This window comes from Arachis duranensis, chromosome 3, assembly GCF_000817695.3.
Source record: "Arachis duranensis cultivar V14167 chromosome 3, aradu.V14167.gnm2.J7QH, whole genome shotgun sequence".
Lineage (NCBI taxonomy): Eukaryota > Viridiplantae > Streptophyta > Magnoliopsida > Fabales > Fabaceae > Arachis > Arachis duranensis.
In genome coordinates, this window is record NC_029774.3 from 41,193,218 (window position 1) to 41,199,223 (window position 6,006).

Genomic DNA, 6,006 nt, shown 5'->3' on the forward strand with positions numbered 1-6,006 from the left:
ACATAACTGGGTGAACCTTTTCATATTGTGACTCAGCTTTGCTAGAGTCCCCAGTTAGTGGTGTCCAGAGCTCTTAAGCACACTCTTTTTGCTTAAGATCACGACTTTAACCACTCAGTCTCAAGCTTTTCACTTGGACCTTCATGACACAAGCACATGGTTAGGGACAGCTTGGTTTAGCCGCTTAGGCTTGGATTTTATTTCCTTAGGCCCTCCTATCCATTGATGCTCAAAGCCTTGGATCCTTTTTATCCTTGCCTTTTGGTTTTAAGGGCGACTGGCTTTTTCTTTTTCTTTCTATTTTTTTTCGCAAGCTTTTTGTTTTCACTGCTTTTTCTTGCTTCAAGAATCAAATTAATGATTTTTCAGATTGTCAATAACATTTCTCCTTGTTCATCATTCTTTTAAGAGCCAACAATTTTAACATTCATAAACAACAAGATCAAAAATATGCACTGTTCATTCATTCATTCAGAAAACAAAAATTATTGCCACCACATCAATATAATTAAATTAAATTCAAAAGTGTTGTCACCACATCAATATAATTAAACTAAATTCAAGAGATAAATTCGAAATTTATGTACTTCTTGTTCTTTTGAATTAAAACATTTTTCATTTAAGAGAGGTGAAGGATTAATGGAATTTATTCATAACTTTAAGGCATGGTTACATACTAATGATCATGAAGTAGAGACACAAAACATAGATAAACACAACATTAAAAACCGAAATCAGAAAGAAATAAAGAACAAGGAATGCATCCACCTTTAGTGGCGTCTTCTTCTTGAAGGACCAACAATGTCCTTAAGCTCTTCTATGTCCCTTCCTTGCCTTTGTTGCTCCTCCCTCATCGCTCTTTGGTCTTCTCTTATTTCTTGGAGAATGATGGAGTGCTCATGATGTTCCACCCTTAATTGTTCCACATTGTGGCTCAAATCTTCTAAGGAGGTGTTGAGTTGTTGCTCTCAATAGTTGTTGGGAAGAAAGTGCATCCCTTGAGGCATCTCAGGGATTTCTTGATGATGAGCTTCCTCATGCATCTCTTGAGAACCGTGAGGGATCTCTCTTGCTTGCTCCATCCTCTTCTTGGTGATGGGCTTATCCTCTTCAATGGGGATATTATATATATATTTCACAAGCTTTTGCTATTCAGTGCTTTTTCTTGCTTCAAGAATCAAATTTATGATTTTTCAGATTATCAGTAACATTTTTCTTTGTTCATCATTCTTTCAAGAGCCAACAATTTTAACATTCATAAACAACAAGATAAAAAATATGCACTGTTCAAGCATTCATTAAGAAAACAGAAAGTATTGTCACCACATCAATATAATTAAACTAAATTCAAGGATAATTTCAAAATTCATGTACTTCTTGTTCTTTTGAATTAGAAACATTTTTCATTTAAGAGAGATGAAGGATTCATAGAATTATTCATAGCTTTAAGACATAGTTACTCAATACTAATGATCATGAAGTAGAGACACAAAACATAAACAAACATATAGCATAAAAATCGAAAAACAGAGAGATAAGAACAAGGAAGTTAAGGAATGAGTCCACCTTAGTGAGGGTGGCGCCTTTTGAAGGACCAATGGTGCTTTTTGAGCTCCTTTATTTCTCTTCCTTGCTTCTGTTGCATGATCCCTAGTGATTTTGGTGCTCCTATCCTTAGTTGCTCCTAATAATTATGTGGAGGAACATGTATCCCCTGAGATATCTCAGGAATTTCTTGATGAGGAAATTCCTCATGCTCTCTTGATGTGTAGTCAAATGCTCTATTACTGAGCTATGGATCCTTGAGATGAATCTCTCCATCTCCCATGAATCAGAGGTGGAAGCTTTTGTCTTCCCTTTTCTCTTCTTTTTTTTTGAGGTTTCTCTGGCCTTAGGTGCCATATATGGTTATGGAAAAGCAAAAAAGCTATGCTTTTACCACACCAAACTTAGAATGTTGCTCGCCCTCGAGCAAAAGAAGAAAGAATAGAAGAAGGAGAATAAGATATGGAGGAGAGGGAGAGATGTTTGTGTTTCGGCCATGTAGGGTGGGTTTGGGTGGGAAGGATGGATGGATGTGAGTGGTGAAGAGGTGATGGGGAAGAGAGATAGAGGTGATCGGTGAAGAAGAGAGAAGGTAAGTTGAGGTAGGTAGGGATCCTGTGGAGTCCACAAATCCTGGGATGATCTTGTGGGGTCCACAGATCCTAAGGTGTCAAGGATTTACATCCCTGCACCAATTAGGCATTTAAAATGCCTTTGCATACAATTCTGGCATTTAAACGCCAGAGTGATGCTTGTTTTGGGCGTTCAATGCCCAATTGCAGCATGTTTCTGGCGTCGAACGCCAGTACCATGCTTGTTTCTGGCGTTTAGCACCATCTCTCCTCAGGGTGTATTCCTAGCGTTCAAACGCCAGGATGCTGCTTGTTTCTGGCGTTCAACACCAGATCCATGCTCTGTTCTGGCGTTGAACGCCAGCCAGATGCTCCTTACTGGCGTTTAAACGCCAGTAAGTCCTTCCTCCAAAGTGTGATTTTTCTTCTGCTGCTTTTTATTCTATTTTTAATTTTAGTATTTTTTTCGTGACTCCACATAATCATGAACCTAATAAAACATAAAAGAAAAATAAAAAATAAATTTAGATAAAATAAAATTGGGTTGCCTCCCAATAAGCGCTTCTTTATTGTCAATAGCTTGACAGTGGGCTCTCATGGAGCCACACAGGTGATCAGGTCAATGTTGTAGACTCCCAACACCAAACTTAGAGTTTGGTTGTGGCCTTCCAACACCAAACTTAGAGTTTGATTGTTGGGGCTTTGTTTGACTCTGTATTGAGAGAAGCTTTTCATGCTTTCTCTCCATGTATACAGAAGAATACCCTTGGGTCTTAAACACAAGGTAGTCCCCATTCAATTGAAGGACTAATTCTCCTCTGTTAACATCTATCACAGCTCCTGCTGTGACTAGGAAAGGTCTTCCAAGGATGATGCATTCATCCTCCTCCTTCCTAGTGTCTAAGATTATGAAATCAGTAGGGATGTAAAGGCCTTCAACCTTTACTAACACGTCCTCTACTAATCCATAAGCTTGTCTTACTGACTTATCTGCCATTTGTAATGAGAATATGGCAGGCTGTACCTAAATGATCCCCAACTTTTCCATTACAGAGAGTGGCATAAGATTTATGCCTGATTCTAGGTCACACAGAGCCTTCTCAAAGGTCAGGGTGCCTATGGTACAGGGTATGACGAATTTGCCAGGATATTGTCTCTTTTGAGGTAAAATTTGCTGAACCCATGTATCCAGTTCACTAATGAGCAAGGGAGGTTCACTTTTCCAAGTCTCATTACCAAACAACTTGGCATTCAGCTTCATGATGGCTCCTAGATATTGAGCAACTTGCACTCCAGTTACATTTTCATCCTCTTCAGAGGAAGAATAGTCTTCAGAGCTCATGAATGGCAGAAGGAGGTTTAATGGAATCTCTATGGTCTCTATATAACCCTCAGATTCCTTTGGATCCTCAATAGGGAACTCCTTCTTGCTTGAGAGACGTCCCATGAGGTCTTCCTCATTGGGATTCACGTCCTCTCCTTCCTCTCTAGGTTCGGCCATGTTGATTATATCAATGGCTTTGCACTCTCTTTTTGGACTTTCTTTAGTATTGCTTGGGAAAGTACTAGGAGGAGTTTCTGTGACTTTCTTACTCAGCTGGCCCACTTGTGCCTCCAAATTTCTGATGGAGGACCTTGTTTCACTCATGAAACTTAAAGTGGCTTTGGATAGATCAGAGACTATGTTTGCTAAGCTAGAGGTGCTCTGCTCAGAATTTTCTGTCTGTTGCTGAGAAGATGATGGATAAGGCTTGCTATTGCTGAGCCTATTTCTTCCACCATTATTAAAGCCTTGTTGAGGATTTTGTTGATCCTTCCATGAGAAATTTGGATGATTTCTCCATGATGATTTATAGGTGTTTTCATAAGGTTCACCCATGTAATTTACCTCTGCTATTGCAGGGTTCTCAGGATCATAAGCTTCTTCTTCAGAAGATGCCTCTTTAGTACTGTTGGATGCATTTTGCCACCCATTCAGACTTTGAGAAATCATGTTGACTTGTTGAGTCAACATTTTGTTCTTAGCCAATATGGCATTCAGAGCATCAATTTCAAGAACTCCTTTCTTTTGAGGCGTTCCATTATTCACAGAATTCCTCTCAGAAGTGTACATGAACTGGTTATTTGCAACCATATCAATAAGTTCTTGAGCTTCTGCAGGCGTTATCTTTAGGTGAATGGATCTACCTGCAGAATGGTCTAATGACATCTTGGAGAACTCAGACACATCATAATAGAATATATCCAGAATGGTCCATTCTGAAAGCATGTCAGAAGGACACCTTTTGGTCATCTGCTTGTATATTTCCCAAGCTTCATAGAGGAATTCACAATCTTTTTGTTTGAAGGTCTGAACATCCACTCTAAGCTTGCTCAGCTTTTGAGGAGGAAAGAACTTAGCCAAGAAGGCCGTGACCAGCTTATCCCATGAGTCCAAGCTATCTTTACGTTGTGAGTCCAACAATGTTCTAACTCTGTCTCTTACAGCAAAAGGGAAAAGTATGAGCCTGTAGACTTCAGGATCTACTCCATTCGTCTTTACAGTCTCACAGATCTGCAAGAACTCAGTTAAAAAATGATAGGGATCTTCTGATGGAAGTCCATGAAACTTATAGTTCTGTTGCATTAGAGCAACTAATTGAGGTTTCAGCTCGAAATTGCTTGCTCCAATGGCAGGATTGAGATGCTTCTTCCATCAAACTTGGAAGTAGGTGTAGTATAATCACCAAGCATCCTTCTTGCATTATTGTTGTTGGGTTCGGCTGTCATCCGCTTTTCTTGTTCGAAAATTTTAGCAAGGTTGTCTCTGGATTGTTGTAATTTAGCTTCTCTTAGTTTCCTCTTCAGAGTCCTTTCAGGTTCCGGATCAGCTTCAACATGAATGCATTTTTCCTTGTTCCTGCTCATATGAGAAAGAAGAGAATAGAAAAGGAAGAGGAATCCTCTATGTCACAGTATAGAGATTCCTTTATGTTAGTAGAAGAAGAAAGGGAATAAAAGTGAAGAAGAATGAATAATCCAAACACAAGGGTGAAGATAGGGGCAGAGATTTGAGATGAAGAGAAGTGTTAGTAAATAATTAAATAAATAGAGTAAGATGAGAGAGAGAAATTTTCGAAAATAATTTTTGAAAAGGAGTTAATGATTTTTGAAAATTAAAGGGGAAATAAAATTAAAATTAAAATTTAAAACAATTAATTAATTAAAAAGAATTTTGAAAAAGAGGGAGGTATTTTCGAAAATTAGAGAGAGAAAAGTTGTTAAGTGGTTTTGAAAAAGATAAGAAATAAACAAAAAGTCAAATAGTTAGTTGAAAAATATTTGAAAATCAATTTTGAAAAGATAAGAAGATAAGAAGTTAGAAAAGATATTTTAAATTCAAATTTTTGAAAAAAAAAGAAATTTGAAAAAGATATGATATAAAAGATATGATAAAAATATATAATTAAAAAGATTTAATTTTTAAAATTAAAATTGATTACTTGACTAACAAGAAACTACAAAATATGATTCTAGAATTTAAAGATTGAACCTTTCTTAACAAGAAAGTAACAAACTTCAAATTTTTGAACCAATCACATTACTTGTTAGTTAAGTTTCAAAAATTTTTGAAATAAAATTAAGAAAAAATATTTTGAAATAATTTTTGAAATTTTCGAAAAACATAAAAGAAAAATGAAAAAGATTTGATTTTTGAAAAAGTTTTGAAAAAGATAAGATTTTTAAAATTGAAATTTTGACTTGACTAACAAGAAACAACTTATTTTTAAGAAATTTGACTAAGTCAACCCAAAATTTCGAAATTTATGAGAAAAATAAGGAAAAGATATTTTTTATTTTTGAATTTTGAATGAGGAGAGAGAAAAACACAAATATGACCCAAAACATG